This window comes from Mytilus californianus, unplaced genomic scaffold (assembly GCF_021869535.1).
Source record: "Mytilus californianus isolate M0D057914Y unplaced genomic scaffold, xbMytCali1.0.p SCAF_5, whole genome shotgun sequence".
Lineage (NCBI taxonomy): Eukaryota > Metazoa > Mollusca > Bivalvia > Mytilida > Mytilidae > Mytilus > Mytilus californianus.
Window position 1 is genome coordinate 89,051,293 of NW_026262701.1, and position 25,258 is coordinate 89,076,550.

At 34.1% G+C, this 25,258-nt stretch overlaps 1 long non-coding RNA gene across 1 annotated transcript; it reads left to right on the top strand.

Moving 5' to 3' along the window:
• Nucleotides 1-1,256: 1,256 nt before the first annotated feature.
• LOC127701746 (uncharacterized) lies at nucleotides 1,257-11,135 on the top strand. The gene is made up of 3 exons (XR_007982198.1): nucleotides 1,257-1,382; nucleotides 7,292-7,444; nucleotides 10,677-11,135. It is a non-coding gene; the product is annotated as an uncharacterized LOC127701746 (long non-coding RNA).
• Nucleotides 11,136-25,258: the final 14,123 nt, after the last annotated feature.

Genomic DNA, 25,258 nt, shown 5'->3' on the forward strand with positions numbered 1-25,258 from the left:
ATCTATATATAATGTGTCTGTATACCTTACAACTCTTTTGGAATTTACAAAAGTATTGCTTGAAATGGAGAGTTCCAGATATATTTATGACCTGTTGGACATATGCTTAGTCCAGATGCTGGAAGACCATAGTTTTATATTGGAAGATTTTCATGAAGATGAAAATATCAACATTTGAAAATGAAATGTAGATTAAGTCTAATTTAAGATTGAATCACGGTCTCACAGCATTGCTTATACGAACCAATCGACCAATCGATTGGAGACCCAAAAGGGGGTTCAGGTCCAATTTTCTTTTTTCTGAGTTATGACTGCTTCCCTGTTTACAGAGGTCAGCAGACCCCTTTTGAAAGTCCTGAACCTACCACCGAGTCATTCATTATAAGACAATGATATGTCAATGGTTTCTAAATTATTCTGGATTATTTCTAAAATAAATGCAATTGAGTAATTTTACCTGTAGCTCATAAACATCATCAGCAGTTGCTTTTCTCTTCTTTGGATTGACTGCTTTCTTTGTCGGTAGAGACTCCAGCTGAACTACTGCAGCTGCTGGTACATTTAACTGGATATTTTCAGCTCGTGGTAAGTAGTAATGGCTGATGAGTTCAATCAGATCCAGGTAGGGAAAATGACTGGCTTGGAGGGGTATCAAACAGGTCCTAGGAAATTGTGTCACTCTCCTCTGGCAATGCTGCTGAGTTGTCAACTAGAAAATATAATGAGGTTGTTGCTATAAATGATCATGAATGGAAGTCATGTGTGTATATTGTTAAATTTTCTTACTGACAACTTTTAGAGATTTTTTTGTTAAGTCATTCTTTCTTTGCTTTCATTGACTTTGCCTGACAAACCATATGCATCAATGCACAGCAAAATAAGATTACTAGTAACAGAACTATATCGGAAGACGAACTTCTTTCCAATTATAAGGCAGTATTGCACCATATAAAATAGATTTCTAGTAAAAATTAATTGATTAATGTTTAACGCTACTTTCAACACCATTGTGCTATTTCGTGGTGGTCAGTTTTTATTGGTGGAGGAAGCTTGAGTAAACCACCGACTTGGGTAGAAAAACCTACATTCCTTAGTCAATTAACATTGGATTGGAGTGCACCTGCCCCATGCGGGATTTGAACTTACAATTTCAGTGTTGACTGGCTATATATATATATATATATATATATATATATATATATAAACAAGTCTAAATTGAAAACAACGTTCAAACCTATGATTGCATTGGATAAAAACAATTTTTATACGTGTGCATGCAAATAAATTTCTTGTTAGAGGGGTCTAAATACAGCACAAACAACATTTCCAAAAGACCAAAATAGTGAAAAAGTATATTTTAACAAAACGCATTTGACTAACAGGTCGAACAACAAATGTTCTTAATCCCTGCTGGGTATATTGCCAAATAAACGATCACCGATGTAATAAATGGATCTTAATTTTAAATTTAATACTAAACAGAAAACAATAAACTTGCGGAGAAGATGATATACCACAAACAAAAGGTGCAAAGGTTTTTGTACACCATATCCGGATTTCGACAAATAATGTCTCTTCAGTGATGTTAGGAATCGAAAAGGTATTTGGAAAGCCCAACAATTAACCTCAATTTAGGATAGACTCTTGAATTTTGAGGAGTCAAAATATAATGAACGGATCATATAAACCCTAAGGCAAATATAATACAAGCCCAAACGAAAAAATATAAACAAGTCTAAATTGAAAACAACGTTCAAACCTATGATTGCATTGGATAAAAACCGCAATTTATATACGTGTGCATGCAAAACAAATTTCTTGTTAGAGGGGTCTAAATACAGCACAAACAACATTTCCAAAAGACCAAAATAATGAAAAAGTATATTTTAACAAAACGCATTTGACTAACAGGTCGAACAACAAATGTTCTTAAACCCTGCTGACTGCTATTGGCGATTGCCAAATAAACGGATCACCGATGTAATAAATGGATCTTAATTTTAAATTTAATACTAAACAGAAAACAATAAACTTGCGGAGAAGATGATATACCGCAAACAAAAGGTGCAAAGGTTTTTGTACACCATATCCGGATTTCGACAAATAATGTCTCTTCAGTGATGTTAGGAATCGAATAGGTATTTGGAAAGCCCAACAATTTACCTCAATTTAGGATAGACTCTTGAATTTTGAGGAGTCAAAATAGGATGAACGGATCATATAAACCCTAAGGCAAATATAATACAAGCCCAAACGAAAAAATATAAACAAGTCTAAATTGAAAACAACGTTCAAACCTATGATTGCATTGGATAAAAACCGCAATTTTTATACGTGTGCATGCAAAACAAATTTCTTGTTAGAGGAGTCTAAATACAGCACAAACAACATTTCCAAAAGACCAAAATAGTGAAAAAATATATTTTAACAAAACGCATTTGACTAACAGGTCGAATAACAAATGTTCCTAAACCCTGCTGACTGCCATTGGCGATTGCCAAATAAACGGATCACCGATGTAATAAATGGATCTTAATTTTAAATTTAATAGTAAACAGAAAACAATAAACTTGCGGAGAAGATGATATACCGCAAACAAAAGGTGCAAAGGTTTTTGTACACCATATCCGGATTTCGACAAATAATGTCTCTTCAGTGATGTAAGGAATCGAAAAGGTATTTGGAAAGCCCAACAATTCACCTGAATTTAGGATAGACTCTTGAATTTTAAGGAGTCAAAATAGGATGAACGGATCATATAAACCCTAAGGCAAATATAATACAAGCCCAAACGAAAAAATATAAACAAGTCTAAATTGAAAACAACGTTCAAACCTATGATTGCATTGGATAAAAACCGCAATTTTTATACGTGTGCATGCAAAACAAATTTCTTGTTAGAGGGGTCTAAATACAGCAAAAACAACATTTCCAAAAGACCAAAATAGTGAAAAAGTATATTTTAACAAAACGCATTTGACTAACAGGTCGAACAACAAATGTTCTTAAACCCTGCTGACTGCTATTGGCGATTGCCAAATAAACGGATCACCGATGTAATAAATGGATCTTAATTTTAAATTTAATACTAAACAGAAAACAATAAACTTGCGGAGAAGATGATATACCGCAAACAAAAGGTGCAAAGGTTTTTGTACACCATATCCGGATTTCGACAAATAATGTCTCTTCAGTGATGTTAGGAATCGAAAAGGTATTTGGAAAGCCCAACAATTTACCTCAATTTAGGATAGACTCTTGAATTTTGAGGAGTCAAAATAGGATGAACGGATCATATAAACCCTAAGGCAAATATAATACAAGCCCAAACGAAAAAATATAAACTAGTCTAAATTGAAAACAACGTTCAAACCTATGATTGCATTGGATAAAAACCGCAATTTTTATACGTGTGCATGCAAAACAAATTTCTTGTTAGAGGGGTCTAAATACAGCAAAAACAACATTTCCAAAAGACCAAAATAGTGAAAAAGTATATTTTAACAAAACGCATTTGACTAACAGGTCGAACAACAAATGTTCTTAAACCCTGCTGACTGCTATTGGCGATTGCCAAATAAACGGATCACCGATGTAATAAATGGATCTTAATTTTAAATTTAATACTAAACAGAAAACAATAAACTTGCGGAGAAGATGATATACCGCAAACAAAAGGTGCAAAGGTTTTTGTACACCATATCCGGATTTCGACAAATAATGTCTCTTCAGTGATGTTAGGAATCGAAAAGGTATTTGGAAAGCCCAACAATTTACCTGAATTTAGGATAGACTCTTGAATTTTAAGGAGTCAAAATAGGATGAACGGATCATATAAACCCTAAGTCAAATATAATACAAGCCCAAACGAAAAAATATAAACAAGTCTAAATTGAAAACAACGTTCAAACCTATGATTGCATTGGATAAAAACCGCAATTTTTATACGTGTGCATGCAAAACAAATTTCTTGTTAGAGGGGTCTAAATACAGCAAAAACAACATTTCCAAAAGACCAAAATAGTGAAAAAGTATATTTTAACAAAACGCATTTGACTAACAGGTCGAACAACAAATGTTCTTAAACCCTGCTGACTGCTATTGGCGATTGCCAAATAAACGGATCACCGATGTAATAAATGGATCTTAATTTTAAATTTAATACTAAACAGAAAACAATAAACTTGCGGAGAAGATGATATACCGCAAACAAAAGGTGCAAAGGTTTTTGTACACCATATCCGGATTTCGACAAATAATGTCTCTTCAGTGATGTTAGGAATCGAAAAGGTATTTGGAAAGCCCAACAATTTACCTCAATTTAGGATAGACTCTTGAATTTTGAGGAGTCAAAATAGGATGAACGGATCATATAAACCCTAAGGCAAATATAATACAAGCCCAAACGAAAAAATATAAACAAGTCTAAATTGAAAACAACGTTCAAACCTATGATTGCATTGGATAAAAACCGCAATTTTTATACGTGTGCATGCAAAACAAATTTCTTGTTAGAGGAGTTTAAATACAGCACAAACAACATTTCCAAAAGACCAAAATAGTGAAAAAATATATTTTAACAAAACGCATTTGACTAACAGGTCGAATAACAAATGTTCCTAAACCCTGCTGACTGCCATTGGCGATTGCCAAATAAACGGATCACCGATGTAATAAATGGATCTTAATTTTAAATTTAATAGTAAACAGAAAACAATAAACTTGCGGAGAAGATGATATACCGCAAACAAAAGGTGCAAAGGTTTTTGTACACCATATCCGGATTTCGACAAATAATGTCTCTTCAGTGATGTTAGGAATCGAAAAGGTATTTGGAAAGCCCAACAATTCACCTGAATTTAGGATAGACTCTTGAATTTTAAGGAGTCAAAATAGGATGAACGGATCATATAAACCCTAAGGCAAATATAATACAAGCCCAAACGAAAAAATATAAACAAGTCTAAATTGAAAACAACGTTCAAACCTATGATTGCATTGGATAAAAACCGCAATTTTTATACGTGTGCATGCAAAACAAATTTCTTGTTAGAGGGGTCTAAATACAGCAAAAACAACATTTCCAAAAGACCAAAATAGTGAAAAAGTATATTTTAACAAAACGCATTTGACTAACAGGTCGAACAACAAATGTTCTTAAACCCTGCTGACTGCTATTGGCGATTGCCAAATAAACGGATCACCGATTTAATAAATGGATCTTAATTTTAAATTTAATACTAAACAGAAAACAATAAACTTGCGGAGAAGATGATATACCGCAAACAAAAGGTGCAAAGGTTTTTGTACACCATATCCGGATTTCGACAAATAATGTCTCTTCAGTGATGTTAGGAATCGAAAAGGTATTTGGAAAGCCCAACAATTTACCTCAATTTAGGATAGACTCTTGAATTTTGAGGAGTCAAAATAGGATGAACGGATCATATAAACCCTAAGGCAAATATAATACAACCCCAAACGAAAAAATATAAACTAGTCTAAATTGAAAACAACGTTCAAACCTATGATTGCATTGGATAAAAACCGCAATTTTTATACGTGTGCATGCAAAACAAATTTCTTGTTAGAGGGGTCTAAATACAGCAAAAACAACATTTCCAAAAGACCAAAATAGTGAAAAAGTATATTTTAACAAAACGCATTTGACTAACAGGTCGAACAACAAATGTTCTTAAACCCTGCTGACTGCTATTGGCGATTGCCAAATAAACGGATCACCGATGTAATAAATGGATCTTAATTTTAAATTTAATACTAAACAGAAAACAATAAACTTGCGGAGAAGATGATATACCGCAAACAAAAGGTGCAAAGGTTTTTGTACACCATATCCGGATTTCGACAAATAATGTCTCTTCAGTGATGTTAGGAATCGAAAAGGTATTTGGAAAGCCCAACAATTTACCTGAATTTAGGATAGACTCTTGAATTTTAAGGAGTCAAAATAGGATGAACGGATCATATAAACCCTAAGTCAAATATAATACAAGCCCAAACGAAAAAATATAAACAAGTCTAAATTGAAAACAACGTTCAAACCTATGATTGCATTGGATAAAAACCGCAATTTTTATACGTGTGCATGCAAAACAAATTTCTTGTTAGAGGGGTCTAAATACAGCAAAAACAACATTTCCAAAAGACCAAAATAGTGAAAAAGTATATTTTAACAAAACGCATTTGACTAACAGGTCGAACAACAAATGTTCTTAAACCCTGCTGACTGCTATTGGCGATTGCCAAATAAACGGATCACCGATGTAATAAATGGATCTTAATTTTAAATTTAATACTAAACAGAAAACAATAAACTTGCGGAGAAGATGATATACCGCAAACAAAAGGTGCAAAGGTTTTTGTACACCATATCCGGATTTCGACAAATAATGTCTCTTCAGTGATGTTAGGAATCGAAAAGGTATTTGGAAAGCCCAACAATTTACCTCAATTTAGGATAGACTCTTGAATTTTGAGGAGTCAAAATAGGATGAACGGATCATATTAACCCTAAGGCAAATATAATACAAGCCCAAACGAAAAAATATAAACAAGTCTAAATTGAAAACAACGTTCAAACCTATGATTGCATTGGATAAAAACCGCAATTTTTATACGTGTGCATGCAAAACAAATTTCTTGTTAGAGGGGTCTAAATACAGCACAAACAACATTTCCAAAAGACCAAAATAGTGAAAAAGTATATTTTAACTAAACGCATTTGACTAACAGGTCGAACAACAAATGTTCTTAAACCCTGCTGACTCCCATTGGCGATTGCCAAATAAACGGATCACCGATGTAATAAATGGATCTTAATTTTAAATTTAATACTAAACAGAAAACAATAAACTTGCGGAGAAGATGATATACCGCAAACAAAAGGTGCAAAGGTTTTTGTACACCATATCCGGATTTCGACAAATAATGTCTCTTCAGTGATGTTAGGAATCGAAAAGGTATTTGGAAAGCCCAACAATTTACCTGAATTTAGGATAGACTCTTGAATTTTGAGGAGTCAAAATAGGATGAACGGATCATATAAACCCTTAGGCAAATATAATACAAGCCCAAACGAAAAAATATAAACAAGTCTAAATTGAAAACAACGTTCAAACCTATGACTGCATTGGATAAAAACCGCAAATTTTATACGTGTGCATGCAAAACAAATTTCTTGTTAGAGGGGTCTAAATACAGCACAAACAACATTTCCAAAAGACCAAAATAGTGAAAAAGTATATTTTAACCAAATGCATTTGACTAAAAGGTCGAACAACAAATGTTCTTAAACCCTGCTGACTGCCATTGGCGATTGCCAAATAAACGGATCACCGATGTAATAAATGGATCTTAATTTTAAATTTAATACTAAACAGAAAACAATAAACTTGCGGAGAAGATGATATACCGCAAACAAAAGGTGCAAGGGTTTTTGTACACCATATCCGGATTTCGACAAATAATGTCTCTTCAGTGATGTTAGGAATCGAAAAGGTATTTGGAAAGCCCAACAATTTACCTGAATTTAGGATAGACTCTTGAATTTTGAGGAGTCAAAATAGGATGAACGGATCATATTAACCCTTAGGCAAATATAATACAAGCCCAAACGAAAAAATATAAACAAGTCTAAATTGAAAACAACGTTCAAACCTATGATTGCATTGGATAAAAACCGCAATTTTTATACGTGTGCATGCAAAACAAATTTCTTGTTAGAGGGGTCTAAATACAGCACAAACAACATTTCCAAAAGACCAAAATAGTGAAAAAGTATATTTTAACTAAACGCATTTGACTAACAGGTCGAACAACAAATGTTCTTAAACCCTGCTGACTGCCATTGGCGATTGCCAAATAAACGGATCACCGATGTAATAAATGGATCTTAATTTTAAATTTAATACTAAACAGAAAACAATAAACTTGCGGAGAAGATGATATACCGCAAACAAAAGGTGCAAAGGTTTTTGTACACCATATCCGAATTTCGACAAATAATGTCCCTTCAGTGATGTTAGGAATCGAAAAGGTATTTGGAAAGCCCAACAATTTACCTCAATTTAGGATAGACTCTTGAATTTTGAGGAGTCAAAATAGGATGAACGGATCATATAAACCCTAAGGCAAATATAATACAAGCCCAAACGAAAAAATATAAACTAGTCTAAATTGAAAACAACGTTCAAACCTATGATTGTATTGGATAAAAACCGCAATTTTTATACGTGTGCATGCAAAACAAATTTCTTGTTAGAGGGGTCTAAATACAGCACAAACAACATTTCCAAAAGACCAAAATAGTGAAAAAGTATATTTTAACCAAACGCATTTGACTAACAGGTCGAACAACAAATGTTCTTAAACCCTGCTGACTGCCATTGGCGATTGCCAAATAAACGGATCACCGATGTAATAAATGGATCTTAATTTTAAATTTAATACTAAACAGAAAACAATAAACTTGCGGAGAAGATGATATACCGCAAACAAAAGGTGCAAAGGTTTTTGTACACCATATCCGGATTTCGACAAATAATGTCTCTTCAGAGTGATGTAAGGAATCGAAAAGGTATTTGGAAAGCCCAACAATTTACCTCAATTTAGGATAGACTCTTGAATTTTGAGGAGTCAAAATAGGATGAACGGATCATATAAACCCTAAGGCAAATATAATACAAGCCCAAACGAAAAAATATAAACAAGTCTAAATTGAAAACAAGGTTCAAACCTATGATTGCATTGGATAAAAACCGCAATTTTTATACGTGTGCATGCAAAACAAATTTCTTGTTAGAGGGGTCTAAATACAGCACAAACAACATTTCCAAAAGACCAAAATAGTGAAAAAGTATATTTTAACAAAACGCATTTGACTAACAGGTCGAACAACAAATGTTCTTAAACCCTGCTGACTGCCATTGGCGATTGCCAAATAAACGGATCACCGATGTAATAAATGGATCTTAATTTTAAATTTAATACTAAACAAAATACAATAAACTTGCGGAGAAGGTGATATACCGCAAACAAAAGGTGCAAAGGTTTTTGTACACCATATCCGGATTCCGACAAATAATGTCTCTTCAGTGATGTTAGGAATCGAAAAGGTATTTGGAAAGCCCAACAATTTACCTGAATTTAGGATAGACTCTTGAATTTTGAGGAGTCAAAATAGGATGAACGGATCATATAAACCCTAAGGCAAATATAATACAAGCGCAAACGAAAAAATATAAACAAGTCTAAATTGAAAACAACGTTCAAACCTATGATTGCATTGGATAAAAACCGCAATTTTTATACGTGTGCATGCAAAACAAATTTCTTGTTAGAGGGGTCTAAATACAGCACAAACAACATTTCCAAAAGACCAAAATAGTGAAAAAGTATATTTTAACTAAACGCATTTGACTAACAGGTCGAACAACAAATGTTCTTAAACACTGCTGACTGCCATTGGCGATTGCCAAATAAACGGATCACCGATGTAATAAATGGATCTTAATTTTAAATTTAATACTAAACAGAAAACAATAAACTTGTGGAGAAGATAATATACCGCAAACAAAAGGTGCAAAGGTTTTTGTACACCATATCCGGATTTCGACAAATAATGTCTCTTCAGAGTGATGTAAGGAATCGAAAAGGTATTTGGAAAGCCCAACAATTTACCTCAATTTAGGATAGACTCTTGAATGTTGAGGAGTCAAAATAGGATGAACGGATCATATAAACCCTAAGGCAAATATAATACAAGCCCAAACGAAAAAATATAAACAAGTCTAAATTGAAAACAAGGTTCAAACCTATGATTGCATTGGATAAAAACCGCAATTTTTATACGTGTGCATGCAAAACAAATTTCTTGTTAGAGGGGTCTAAATACAGCACAAACAACATTTCCAAAAGACCAAATTAGTGAAAAAGTATATTTTAACAAAACGCATTTGACTAACAGGTCGAACAACAAATGTTCTTAAACCCTGCTGACTGCCATTGGCGATTGCCAAATAAACGGATCACCGATGTAATAAATGGATCTTAATTTTAAATTTAATACTAAACAAAATACAATAAACTTGCGGAGAAGGTGATATACCGCAAACAAAAGGTGCAAAGGTTTTTGTACACCATATCCGGATTCCGACAAATAATGTCTCTTCAGTGATGTTAGGAATCGAAAAGGTATTTGGAAAGCCCAACAATTTACCTGAATTTAGGATAGACTCTTGAATTTTGAGGAGTCAAAATAGGATGAACGGATCATATAAACCCTAAGGCAAATATAATACAAGCGCAAACGAAAAAATATAAACAAGTCTAAATTGAAAACAACGTTCAAACCTATGATTGCATTGGATAAAAACCGCAATTTTTATACGTGTGCATGCAAAACAAATTTCTTGTTAGAGGGGTCTAAATACAGCACAAACAACATTTCCAAAAGACCAAAATAGTGAAAAAGTATATTTTAACAAAACGCATTTGACTAACAGGTCGAACAACAAATGTTCTTAAACACTGCTGACTGCCATTGGCGATTGCCAAATAAACGGATCACCGATGTAATAAATGGATCTTAATTTTAAATTTAATACTAAACAGAAAACAATAAACTTGTGGAGAAGATAATATACCGCAAACAAAAGGTGCAAAGGTTTTTGTACACCATATCCGGATTTCGACAAATAATGTCTCTTCAGTGATGTTAGGAATCGAAAAGGTATTTGGAAAGCCCAACAATTTACCTCAATTTAGGATAGACTCTTGAATTTTGAGGAGTCAAAATAGGATGAACGGATCATATAAACCCTAAGGCAAATATAATACAAGCCCAAACGAAAAAATATAAACAAGTCTAAATTGAAAACAACGTTCAAACCTATGATTGCATTGGATAAAAACCGCAATTTTTATACGTGTGCATGCAAAACAAATTTCTTGTTAGAGGGGTCTAAATACAGCACAAACAACATTTCCAAAAGACCAAAATAGTGAAAAAGTATATTTTAACAAAACCTATTTGACTAACAGGTCGAACAACAAATGTTCTTAAACCCTGCTGACTGCCATTGGCGATTGCCAAATAAACGGATCACCGATGTAATAAATGGATCTTAATTTTGAATTCAATACTAAACAGAAAACAATAAACTTGCGGAGAAGATGATATACCGCAAACAAAAGGTGCAAAGGTTTTTGTACACCATATCCGGATTTCGACAAATAATGTCTCTTCAGTGATGTTAGGAATCGAAAAGGTATTTGGAAAGCCCAACAATTTACCTCAATTTAGGATAGACTCTTGAATTTTGAGGAGTCAAAATAGGATGAACGGATCATATTAACCCTAAGGCAAATATAATACAAGCCCAAACGAAAAAATATAAACAAGTCTAAATTGAAAACAACGTTCAACCTATGATTGCATTAGATAAAAATCGCAATTTTTATACGTGTGCATGCAAAACAAATTTCTTGTTAGAGGGGTCTAAATACAGCACAAACAACATTTCCAAAAGACCAAAATAGTGAAAAAGTATATTTTAACAAAACGCATTTGACTAACAGGTCGAACAACAAATGTTCTTAAACCCTGCTGACTGCCATTGGCGATTGCCAAATAAACGGATCACCGATGTAATAAATGGATCTTAATTTTAAATTTAATACTAAACAGAAAACAATAAACTTGCGGAGAAGATGATATACCGCAAACAAAAGGTGCAAAGGTTTTTGTACACCATATCCGGATTTCGACAAATAATGTCTCTTCAGTGATGTTAGGAATCGAAAAGGTATTTGGAAAGCGATATAATTTACCTCAATTTAGGATAGACTCTTGAATTTTGAGGAGTCAAAATAGGGTGAACGGATCATATAAACCCTAAGGCAAATATAATACAAGCCCAAACGAAAAAATATAAACAAGTCTAAATTGAAAACAACGTTCAAACCTATGATTGCATTGGATAAAAACCGCAATTTTTATACGTGTGCATGCAAAACAAATTTCTTGTAAGAGGGGTCTAAATACAGCACAAACAACATTTCCAAAAGACCAAAATAGTGAAAAAGTATATTTTAACAAAACGCATTTGACTAACAGGTCGAACAACAAATGTTCTTAAACCCTGCTGACTGCCATTGGCGGTTGCCAAATAAACGGATCACCGATGTAATAACTGGATCTTAATTTTAAATTTAATACTAAACAGAAAACAATAAACTTGCGGAGAAGATGATATACCGCAAACAAAAGGTGCAAAGGTTTTTGTACACCATATCCGGATTTCGAGAAATAATGTCCCTTCAGTGATGTTAGGAATCGAAAAGGTATTTGGAAAGAGATATAATTTACCTCAATTTAGGATAGACTCTTGAATTTTGAGGAGTCAAAATAGGATGAACGGATCATATAAACCCTAAGGCAAATATAATACAAGCCCAAACGAAAAAATATAAACAAGTCTAAATTGAAAACAACGTTCAAACCTATGATTGCATTGGATAAAAACCGCAATTTTTATACGTGTGCATGCAAAACAAATTTCTTGTTAGAGGGGTCTAAATACAGCACAAACAACATTTCCAAAAGACCAAAATAGTGAAAAAGTATATTTTAACAAAACGCATTTGACTAACAGGTCGAACAACAAATGTTTTTAAAACCTGCTGACTGACATTGGCGATTGCCAAAAAACAGATCACCGATGTAATAAATGGATCTTAATTTTAAATTTAATACTAAACAGAAAACAATAAACTTGCGGAGAAGATAATATACCGCAAACAAAAGGTGCAAAGGTTTTTGTACACCATATCCTGATTTCGACAAATAATGCCTCTTCAGTGATGTTAGGAATCGAAAAGGTATTTTGAAAGCCCAACAATTTACCTCAATTTAGGATAGACTCTTGAATTTTGAGGAGTCAAAATAGGATGAACGGATCATATAAACCCTAAGGCAAATATAATACAAGCCCAAACGAAAAAATATAAACAAGTCTAAATTGAAAACAACGTTCAAACCTATGATTGCATTGGATAAAAACCGCAATTTTTATACGTGTGCATGCAAAACAATTTTCTTGTAAGAGGGGTCTAAATACAGCACAAACAACATTTCCAAAAGACCAAAATAGTGAAAAAGTATATTTTAACAAAACGCATTTGACTAACAGGTCGAACAACAAATGTTCTTAAACCCTGCTGACTGCCATTGGCGATTGCCAAATAAACGGATCACCGATGTAATAAATGGATCTTAATTTTAAAGTTAATACTAAACAGAAAACAATAAACTTGCGGAGAAGATGATATACCGCAAACAAAAGGTGCAAAGGTTTTTGTACACCATATCCGGATATCACTCCTATGGCCATTGAGGCGTTTGTGGAAAGGCTGCTTTGACTCACCAACATATTGGAGGCCACAAACCGAACATTCTAGAATGTAAATAACATTCATACTTTTGCAGTTAACATTGCAAAATATCCTATGGTTATTTTCAGTTGCCTTACTGTGAAAAGTTGATGAGTGATGCATCTGTAGGCAGCATTTGCAGCGTTTTTCATCACACGAACGACATTCTCCAGAAGTACATCTATTATCAGACACTTCAGCCCGCACCAGCAGGTTCCGCAGACTATTGGGTTGCCTTAAAGCTATCATGGGAGGCTCGGGAAAAATCTTGGATAGATTGGAATTCTTTTCAACTGTTTTCCAATGCTCACGAATGACACCGAAACTGTTTTTGAGAGATGGGTGGTAAGTAAGAACACATGAAATCCTTTTATTTTTCTTTTTATATTTGTTTTCTAACAGTTTACTCCTTGGAATAGTTTCCGCTTTCTGAAAGCCTTTTTGGATAGTTCTGTGTTTGTAGCCCCTTCTCTTCAAGTGGGTTTCGAGTTGACGTAGTTGTTTTTTAGTTGTTTCTGTGTTGGAACATATTCGCTTGATTCTGATTGCCTGACTGTACGGGATGCTCTTAGTACAATGAGCAGGATGGCAACTTTTAGGGGACAGATATTGGTGAGTGTCAGTAGGCTTAGAATATAGATCAGTGGATATGATGCCATCTGTGAGCGAGCTGGAGGTATCGAGGAAGGTGATTTTGGATTTAGATTTCTCATTAGTAAATTTGATACTTGGATGTGTGTTGTTGGCATGAGTGATGAATGTATCTAAATCCTCGTCACTTTTATTCCATTTCATATCCACATCATCTATAAATCTAAACCAGGAAAGCGGTTTTTCGATGGAAGATTCAAGGAGTTGTTTTTCTAATTTGCCCATAAATATGTTGGCATATGAAGGAGCCATTTTGAGTACCAGCGTGAGCATTTTGACCAGGCATTCAGTAGGTTGATATTTCACTGGTCGTGAATTCCAAACTTCTTTACATGCATCAATGCCATCTGCATGTGGAACATTCGTGTAGAGGGAGGTGACGTCCATAGAGACAAGTGTCGTGTCAGAGGGGAGTGGATTTAAGGCCTGCAATTTTCTAAGATAATCGGTAGTATCTTTGATGTGAGATGGTAAGTCTTCAACATGTTGACAAAGATGGAAGTCAACGAATTCCGATATTTTTTCCGTCGGATGACCATTCGCTGAAACTATAGGTCTTCCTGGGTTATTGGCCTTATGAATTTTAGGTAAAAGATAAAATCTGCCCGGTTTTGGATTTTCTGGTTTCAAATATTCTAGAGTGTTTTCATCGATGAAACCATCGTTGTGCATTTCTACCAAACTACCAGTTATTTCTCTGCTAAAAGATGTTGTAGGAACAGTCTAGTTTTTGGTAGAACCTTGCATCGCCAAGTTGTCGTTCAGCCTCTTGAATATAGGCAGATATATCCATGACAACCACTGCACTGCCTTTGTCTGCAGGTTTAATGACGATATTGTAGTTAGATCGTAAGTTTTTCAGTGCAGTTCGTTCTTCATTGGTAAGATTGTCAAAAGGTTTATTGTTATTTCTAGTATTTCTAATAATGTCCGACTTAAAATTGTCAATAAATGATTCCAAGGTGGCATTTTTGCTCGGTTTAGGGATCCAAGTACTCTTTTTTATAAATATATATATATATATATATATATATATATATAGATTGCCTAACAATGTAATTTTAACACACTATTTAGTATGTAAATATTAGAATGTTTAAAATATTTACAAAACGATAAAAAAACACGCAATATTTCGCTAGACCAACTAGCTTCATCAAGCGTACATCTATCCAGGTGAAATCGGATGTAGAAGATAAGAAACTTTTGCAGCTCAATGTACATGTTGCACATGAATTTAGCTGCCTTGTAAATAAGACACAATTTGGATGAAGTTCAAGATTATATACAAAGTTGGTGGTTGAAGTTTGCAACGTCCATAGGCCAATATTACAGGATGAAAAGGACGAAGCTGTGTACTAAATTATTCTTTATCTTTCCTGTATCTTTTCTCGTCCTTTTCGTTAAGACCATCAGGTTCTAAAGTGTGGAGCTGGTGGATCCAAAAGTTTTCTCTTCTCCTTCTCGCCGTGGTGTCCCACTCGGTGTTGACTTCTATGATTTGGAAAGTTATATTATCAAAAGGATGTTTTTTTGTGCGAAGATGTCTTGTGAGAGGACAGTTTTTGTTAGTTTTGTACCATGAACGATGGTTATTGAGCCGAATATTGAATTTATCCATTGTTTCTCCCACATACTGAATGCCACAAGTGTTACATGTTAATATATTAATTGAGTTCTCCGTTTTACAGTTGGAATTTGAGTAGATGGTATAACTTTGTTTAGTGACGGAGCTGATGAAAGAACTGCTTGTATTGGCAGCTTTGCAACATAAGCAATTCCTTCGACCACATTGTTTGTAGCAACCGGGAGGTGGAGTAGGTTGCTTTGTTAATACAGATGTCACTAACTTGTCACGGATATTTTTAGGTCTTCTGAAGACCATGACTGGTGGTGAGGACAATACTTTTTTTAAATTGGAGTCATTTTCTATAATTTTCCAATGCTTCTGAACAATAGATGACACATTTTTAAAATAAGGATGGTAAGTGAGTACAAGTGGTGTTCTGTTGACTCCTTTATTCTTATCCTTGTACTCCAGAAGTTCTTGGCAACTAGTTCTGTTTGCTCTTTCGAAAGCTGTATCAATGATGTTGTTATTGTATCCTCGAACAACTAGATGTTTGCGTAGTTGCCCAAGTCTAGCATTTTGTTTATTTTCGGTAGAGCATATTCTCTTGATTCGCAATGCCTGGCTGAATGGGATACCACGGGAGCAGTGTTTAGGATGGCAACTTTTAGGAGAAAGAAACTGATGTTTGTCCGTTGTTTTCGTATGAAGATCCGTTATAATGGTTCCGTTTTTACATCTGGTGATCCGTTTATTTGGCAATCGCCATGGCAGTCAGCAGGGTTTAAGAACATCCGTTGTTCGACCTGCTAGTCAAAGGCGTTTTGTTAAAATATACTTTTTTTTACTTTTTGATCTTTTGGAAAATGTTGATTGTGCTGTATTTAGACCACTCTACCAAGAAATTTTTTTTTTCATGCACACGTATAAAAATTGCGGTTTTTATCCAACGCAATCATAGGTTTGAACGTTGTTTTCAATTTAGACTTGTTTATATTTTTTCGTTTGGGCTTGTATTATATTTGCCTTCGGGCTTATATGATCCGTTCATCCTATTTTGACTCTTCAAAATTCAAGAGTCAATCCCAAATTGAGGTAAATTATATCGCCTTCCAAATACCGTTTCGATTCCTAACATCACTAAAGAGACATTAATTGTCGAAATCCGGATATGGTGTACAAATTTTTGCACCTCATGTTTGCGGTATACCATCTTTGCCGCAAGTTTATTGTTTTCTGTTTTGTATTTAATTTATAAATTAAGATCCATTTTTACATCTGGTGATCCGTTTATTTGGCAATCGCCATGGCAGTCAGCAGGGTTTAAGAACATCCGTTGTTCGACCTGCTAGTCAAAGGCGTTTTGTTAAAATATACTTTTTCACTTTTTGGTCTTTTGGAAAATGTTGTTTGTGCTGTATTTAGACCACTCTACCAAGAAATTTGTTTTGCATGCACACGTATAAAAATTGCGGTTTTTATCCAACGCAATCATAGGTTTGAACGTTGTTTTCAATTTAGACTTGTTTGTATATATATACATATAACTTATCGTAAAAATGTTACACTGTCTAGAGAAATTACAACCCCTTGGTATGTTTGACAAAAATAAAAAGGACCTATTCCAGGGGCACTTCTGTGTATACCTTTCTGTAGAAACAACCCCCCCCCCCTCAACATAACATAACTTTATCACTCATACCCCACTCAATTTAACACCATCTATATACATATATATATTTAGAATCTGGGACGATTATCAAAAGATGATTAATAAAATTGTTTTAGTCTAGGCCTATACGAGCGTTTTCCACGATCGAATTTAAGGTACGGGTTAGCAAGGGTCCGAGAGACATCGTCCTGTCGGCTACACATCAAAGGGCAATAACAACAAACAGGTTCATTGATGGATGAACGAAATTTTGAACTGAACATGTACTATTGTCCCAAACCATCATTACAACATTGTCAAACGACAATATTTGAAATCAACCATCCCTAGAAGAAAGTGTGTAATGAAGTAAGAAGGTCAAAACCCAATATGTTCATTAGCATGCTGAGCGTCTTTCAAGGTTGATATTTAGGACGTAAATATGTGAATGCAGACGACATAAATAATTGATCAAATGAATTAAAATAACTTACTATTCAAGTAGTCAAACTAAATATAGCCGAATGCCAATCAAATACTAAGCTTAAAAGTTATTAAGGAACAATAATATAAGCTAAATACCTGTCAATTGGAGATGACAAGGTATAAATAATCGGCGATTTTTTTATCAACATGAAATCGGAGGGAATAAGAAATAGTATATTAGTTATTTTTCTATAATATTTTTTTTTTATCTATTCACAATAGAGGATGAATTAGTTAATGATACATACCAAGTACACTTTCAACTCCTTCAAGCCCCTTGAAAGAAGCTGAGTCTTTGCAAAGGTCTATTGTCCTTTCTATGGCCAGACTCAATTTCTTTGGCTGTGGACCACCACCAGTATCCCTCTGCTCTCTATTCAATTTGCTAAACACCCTTTTAGCCTCCTTCTTCGTGTTAGCCCTCTTGTCTTTACAGTCTTTGGTTGATCTGTTGGTAACACCCAGAGCACTGACCAAGATTGAAATTCTGCTCCAGACAGCAGTCTTTCTGGAATTGGTGACTCCATCCCAAAACTTTTCATTTAAAATTTTGTAATTTGTTTCTACTTGGTCTTGAATAACATTCACTTCTTCTTGCGTAAAGTTAGGTTTTCTGTCCCTTTGTTTTTTAGCAGTAGACATATCAGCCATGTTGAAATGAATATTAACAAACAAATGCTTTTATGGGTAACAAAAATAATCTCTAAACTTTAGTTAAATATTTAACGAGTGGTTAAAATATTTAACGTCATCGTTAACTAACGATGGCGTTAGACTAAGTTGAACAACATCATTGTAACCATGCGTTAAGTAACGACACGATAGAGTAATTAACGACACGTTAAGTTAAAAGCTAACGTTAAGGTAACGACAAGTTGAACAACCGGCCTCTGGCCATAAACCGTGAATTAGAGAATCAGGTACCAAGACTTTTTAAAATCTCTTTAAACCAAAGAATTACAATACCACCCAGAATTGAGATAGTTTTGCATGCTAAACTAATGCAAGAATTACCACATGGTACGACCCTTCTTAGGGACACTACCTGTCCAATATTTAAGGAATAAAGGTATTATAAAATTGAGAAGGGAAATGGGGAATGTGTCAAAGAGACAACAACCCGACCATAGAACAGACAACAGCAGAAGGTCACCAACAGGTCTTCAATGCAGCGAGAAATTCCCGCACCCGGAGGCGTCCTTCAGCTGGCCCCTAAACAAATATATATACTAGTTCAGTGATAATGAACGCCATACTAAACTCCAAATTGTACACAAGAAACTAAAATTAAAAATAATACAAGACTGACAAAGGCTAGAGGCTCCTGACATAGGACAGGCGCAAAAATGCGGCGGGGTTAAACATGTTTATGAGGTCTCAACCCTCCCCCTATACCTCTAGCCAATGTAGAAAAGTAAACGCATAACAATACGCACATTAAAATTCAGTTCAAGAGAAGTCCGAGTCTGATGTCAGAAGATGTAACCAAAGAAAATAAACAAAATGACAATAATACATAAATAACAACAGACTACTAGCAGTTAACTGACATGCCAGCTCCAGACTTCAATTAAACTGATTGAAAGATTATGTCTTCATCATATGAATATCAGGCACAATCCTTCCCGTTAGGGGTTTAGTATCATACCATCATAACATATATGAGAAGAACATAACCCGTGTCATGCCAACAACTGGTTTTTAAATAAATGTGTTTAGTGCCGATGCAAAGACCCTATAAGTGAATCAATATTAACGCCAAAATATGAAATTTTAATGACCTGACAACAGTATCGTAACTATATCCATTCTTAATAAGTCTATTTAAAGGTTTTGTTAGCTTCAGAGGTGAATACTGACATTTTTGTGCTTTATAAAGAATATTTCCATAAAAAATTGGATGTGAAATACCTGAACGTATAAGAAGTCTGCATGTTGAGCTATATTTACGAATGATGTCCTTATACCGATGATAAAATTTAGTAAATGTTTTGACTAGTTTGTGATATCGAAAACCCTGGTGTAATAATTTTTCAGTAATACATAAATTTCTCTCGTTAAAATCTAAAACATTGTTACATACACGAGCGAATCGTACAAGTTGAGATATATGAACACCGTAAGATGGTGACAAGGGAACGTCACCATCTAAAAATGGATAATTAACGATAGGAAATGAAAAATCATCTCTTTTATCATATATTTTAGTATAAAGCTTTCCGTTAATGATATAGATATCAAGATCGAGACAAGGGCAGTGGTCATTGTTAGTATTAGCTTTATTCAAAGTAAGTTCAACAGGATAAATTTCTTTAGTATACATACTGAAGTCGTCATTATTGAGAGCCAAAATATCATCCAAATATCTAAAAGTATTATTAAATTTGTGTATCAGATGTTGTTTCGATGGGTCTTTGCTGATTTTTGTCATAAATTGTAACTCATAGCAGTACAAAAAAAAAGGTCCGCAATAAGTGGTGCACAGTTAGTCCCCATTGGAATTCCGATAACCTGACGATATACGGAATCTCCAAAGCGAACGAAAATGTTATCTAGTAAAAATTCAAGGGCATATATAGTATCAACGCATGTCCAGTTGACATAGTGTTTTTGTTTATTGCTACTAAAAAATGACCTAAAAGAGTTTCAACATATATATTCACATTCTGACTTTTTAAATGCCCATTTAATTAGGTGTGTGAATTTTTTCTTAATGAGAATGTGAGGCAATGTGGTATATAGGGTAGAAAAATCAAAACTTTGAACAGATTCAAAATCACCAATATATGCATGCAATTTATCAAGTACTTCCAACGAGTTCTTGACACTCCAAAAGTAATTAATTCCACTATTTTCGAAGGCCTTATTTGAACAATTTATTATCAGGTTTTTGATTGTACCAAGTGTACTGGTAAGAAGAATAGACAATTTAGTAGTGGAACAATGGCTTGAAGACGAAATGAATCTATATGTGTAAGGTGTTTTGTGTAGCTTCGGAAGCCAATACATAGTTGGGACTTTCATTGTATTTGGTTCTGCTTGTAAAGCGGTAGCTAAAGGTTTATGTTTGTTACAGATGTCGTTTTCTGTAAATGGAGTCAGTTGGAATGTTGGTGAATTGGTGATTTCTTTTTTCAGAACCTCAATGTAGAATTTACGTCAAACAATAATAATATTATTAGCAGCTTTATCGGCCGGGACAAAAACAAATTCCTTGGCTAGTTCTTTCAGTTTATGTTTGATAGGAGAAATAGGTTTATTGTGGTTATTGTTAAGAGTAAAATGTTCTTTAAAATGTTGAATACGTATATCAACTATGTTCATTACTGATTTAAAAAAAGAGTCCAAAGATTTTTTGTCAGCTTTTTCCCGTTTTATCCATTTCAAACAGTAAGTATGGAGTGAGTCGTGGATGATATTACGACACTCATTCCAATTAATAATTGACGGGGGACGATATTTAGGTCCTTTACTGAGGAATGATTTTAACTCTCGGTCTTGAACGATGTTAAGATCTCCTGTTATAACATGGGAAATGGGTCCATAAATGTATTCGGAATTACTGCAATTACATGAAGTATGTGTATTTTCACTGACATTAACATCTTTACACAATTGGCTATAATTAAACACAAATTTCCGGGTAGATTTCTTGTAAATATAACAAATAAGAGGGAGCTCAGTAGTATCAAAATATCCCGGAATTTGTTCTTTAACAGAATGGTCGTTAAAAATACCGGCAATATTTACAAAATCAAAACCTTTATTGACATACTTTATTTTAATAAACTGTTTTTTATGATCTTCAGGGCTATCAATTTTGGGAAACAGTTTAGAATAACAATATGCCATTATAATTTGAACGATTTCATACTTAGGACTGCTATATGAAATTGTGTTGCAATCCTCTAAAATTTTATTTAACTTATTAACCGGTAATGAACAGAGCTTTGTTAACAGATAATGTCTGCCGTTGTTTTTTGAAATAGAAATTAGGTCCGAAATATTGGTACGATTGGTCCGAAATTTTCTTTGATTGCGATTTTTTCTACGACCATGAGAACGGTTTTTTACGAACAGTTTTAGAAACTATATCCAAAATGTTAACAGAATCGGTTCTTGATATATTACCAATTCCCATGATATTATCATTAAGACCGAGAGGGTAGACTGTCTGTAATTTTTTAATCCAATTTAATTCAATTATTTTCCGCGATCGTACAAACTTCGAATGAGCGTTTAAATCGTACTATTGAGGACATGCTCAGCAAGTTTGTTTCTAAACATCAGAGAGACTGGGATAAAGTTTTACCATTTGTTATGATGGCATACAGATCCTCAGTACTCTTGGAGAGACCCATTATTTCATGATGATTGGTAGGGAAGCTACATTACCAGTATACATTTTTTATGGCAGGTTAAAAACTCAATAAAATGAGTCAATACCAGAATATTTAGAAACGTTATTAAATCGTTTAGAAAAGATTCATGAAGTAGTTGGATATAAACTTATAAGTGCAAGTGAACGTCAAAAGCCAGTATGATTTGTCATGCACTTTCCCAAGATTTAAAGTAGGTGATGGTGTTCTATTACAAGACACTAGGAAATATAAAGGGCTATCTAGAAAACTACAATTTGGATGGTTAGGTCCTTTTACAATTATCAAGGTCTTATCTGATGTTCTATACAAAAACAAGGAAAAATCTAAAACAAAAGCCAAGGTTGTTCATGTGAACAGGCCTTACCAAGGTGAACCTGCCCTCAAAACCAGAGGCCATTGTTGAGAAATGTAAAACAAAAACTAACTTTGCTTTATCAAGTACAGACGGACCTGGACTGAATATTGTTGATGTTAATGTATTATTATAGATTTTTGATAAACAGTAAATTTACTGTTTTATGTATTCAAATGAATATATACCTGTATATATCTTGGAAGCGCATGTTATTAAAAAAAAAATCACTTTTTCTTTGATGACTACTTAATGCCTCATGCATTCCATAGTTGTCTACAGTCTCACTGTGAACGCATCTTTAGATAGCGCCGACTTCACTCTTGAGTTTATTGAGATCATCATGTATGATTGAGCATTGCCTCTGGGGTCATATAGATCAGCGATGAATTGACTTTCCGATGCATCAGATGTGTTAACATTAGAACCAGCTAGATTGACAAACTTTGGTATATGTATGGGTTTTGTTTCGACGCCTTATTAACTCTCTTTTTGTCAATTCCGAAGAAAGAAGACGTGTCGCATCCTGAAAGAGCGTGAGCAGCTGGTAGTGTTCAAGGCATCACTGGTCAAAATAACTTTGCATATGTAGTAAACAGATATAAGCCGTCTTGCGTCTTTGGTTTAAGAAACGCATCCAGTCTGAAACCACAATTCATCATGTTTGACATCTGTGGAATATACTTTTTATCCATAATTCTATAATATACTTTAAAACATAAGTGTCTGGTGATTTATTACAATGCGACCCCTTGAATTACTTTAAATCGTCTGTTCATTAGCAAAAAGAGACGGCGGAATAATTCTTGTACATGTATCTGCCTCTCCCTATGTATACTGAAGTGACTGATTACAGCAACATAAAGTATACTGAGCAACTGATTATAGTCACTTACAGTTCTAGCAAAACATTGTCCAACAGTCTATGGATTTTGAAAAAATCCCGCTAGGAATATATTCGTCATGGTCTTGCAAATACAATTCATTGTAGTGCGGGATTGCATAGTCACTTAAAAATCTTATCAATCCCTGTTCATTTTCGGATGCACATAGAAATGTCTTTCAATCGCTAATTAATCTGCCTTCAATGATATGAGAAACCTTAGATATACCACCAATTGAAATAGACCTCCTTATTATTTCTGCTGATTTTGTAGAATGATCCACACCATACCAATCAAACAAGTCCACGACACACCCGAATTTTTCAAAACAAGCTATTAGGGTTTTGAAGTCGTCCTAGACCAAATCTTCAAAATTGTTGTACATTTTTACATAAAGACTTTATGCATTAGTATACATTATTGTTTATGTGTCAGTTGAATCCCGACTCCAGGTGCAGGATTTTTTCGCTACGTTGAAGATTCATTGGTGGCCTTTTATCCTCTTTGGTCGGGTTGTTTTCTCTTTGACACATTCCCCGTTTCCATTCTCTATACCAATTTGTACAGTACCCATACCATCTCTGATCAGGGGTGTACTGGTTTTTAATGCAGGGATATCATGAAGGGTTCTGATTTTCAGAGTTTTTGGGGGTATGGAATCATTTACAAATTTTTTTTCTATCTCTAAATTTTAATTCCGCTTTCAAACAACTGGCAGCGCGAATAGCCTCGAAAACACTTATTGAGTTACTGAGAGAAAATCATATTTGATCTGCCCTGTCCTCTTTGAATCTAAACAACAATGTTACCACCGAAGTGATTTTCTAGATGTATACTTACTAAGATAGAAAGGAACAATATGTATCTGGCAAATTATACGACAATGAAAATGCTTTTCATACCGACTTTCTGTTAGTTTTTGGATAGCAACATCATACTACGACTCATTGGAAGCACCAAAAGCAAGTTCAATACTTCATTTCAGCAAGTAGTTAACAACGTATTCTGAATGGTGTAGCGCTTTGTCTTTGAAATAATCTATAGAGAGTAATCTTACCATTGGATAGTCGGACGGGTGCTATGTGGCATTTAAAACATAATCGGCACGCTCAATTGACTCGACATGCCTTAATTGCTTAAATCGTTTTATGACTTTTGTATACAGAACAAACATTTGGACCAGTCAGAAGGTAATGCCATGAAGCGTGTTTTAACCCGTTGATTCATCTGCGGAACGTTTTGCACACGCTGATAAACATTGGTTTTTCCCTAATTGAAATTTATGAAAATTTAATCTACTTGTTTGTGTATATGCTTTATAACACGACCTATGATACATTTGTACTTTATTTGTTCTGATGAAATCAGGACTGTCCATCACTTTCCTGATTAATTCGCATGTTTTCCAATGTGGTTTAAAATTAGTCCACTAGTATTCGAAAAACTCAACAAGAATAAAAACACCTCAAAAGTTACTAAACCTTACAACTGTACTAAATCAAGCATCTAAACACAAACATTGTTACAAATCTATATTCTTATTTACAAAATTTAAGAAAAGGCACAATTTAATTCCTACGTGAAAATCAGTAAATCTTTAGTCAGGGAAAAATAGGAAAAGGAAGCGAACTTGACTTATTGAGGTAAAAATTGAATAGTAAAACTGCTATATGATGAGTATTATAAAAAAGCTTGTAAAAGTTAATTTGTATGTTCTGTCAAATTTTTATATATCAAAACTTCTTAAGTATTGGTTGTTCCACTATGTTTGTCAAAATCGACTTCGGGTAATGTATGCAAGAAATTTAATATACTTTGACAGACGGCAAG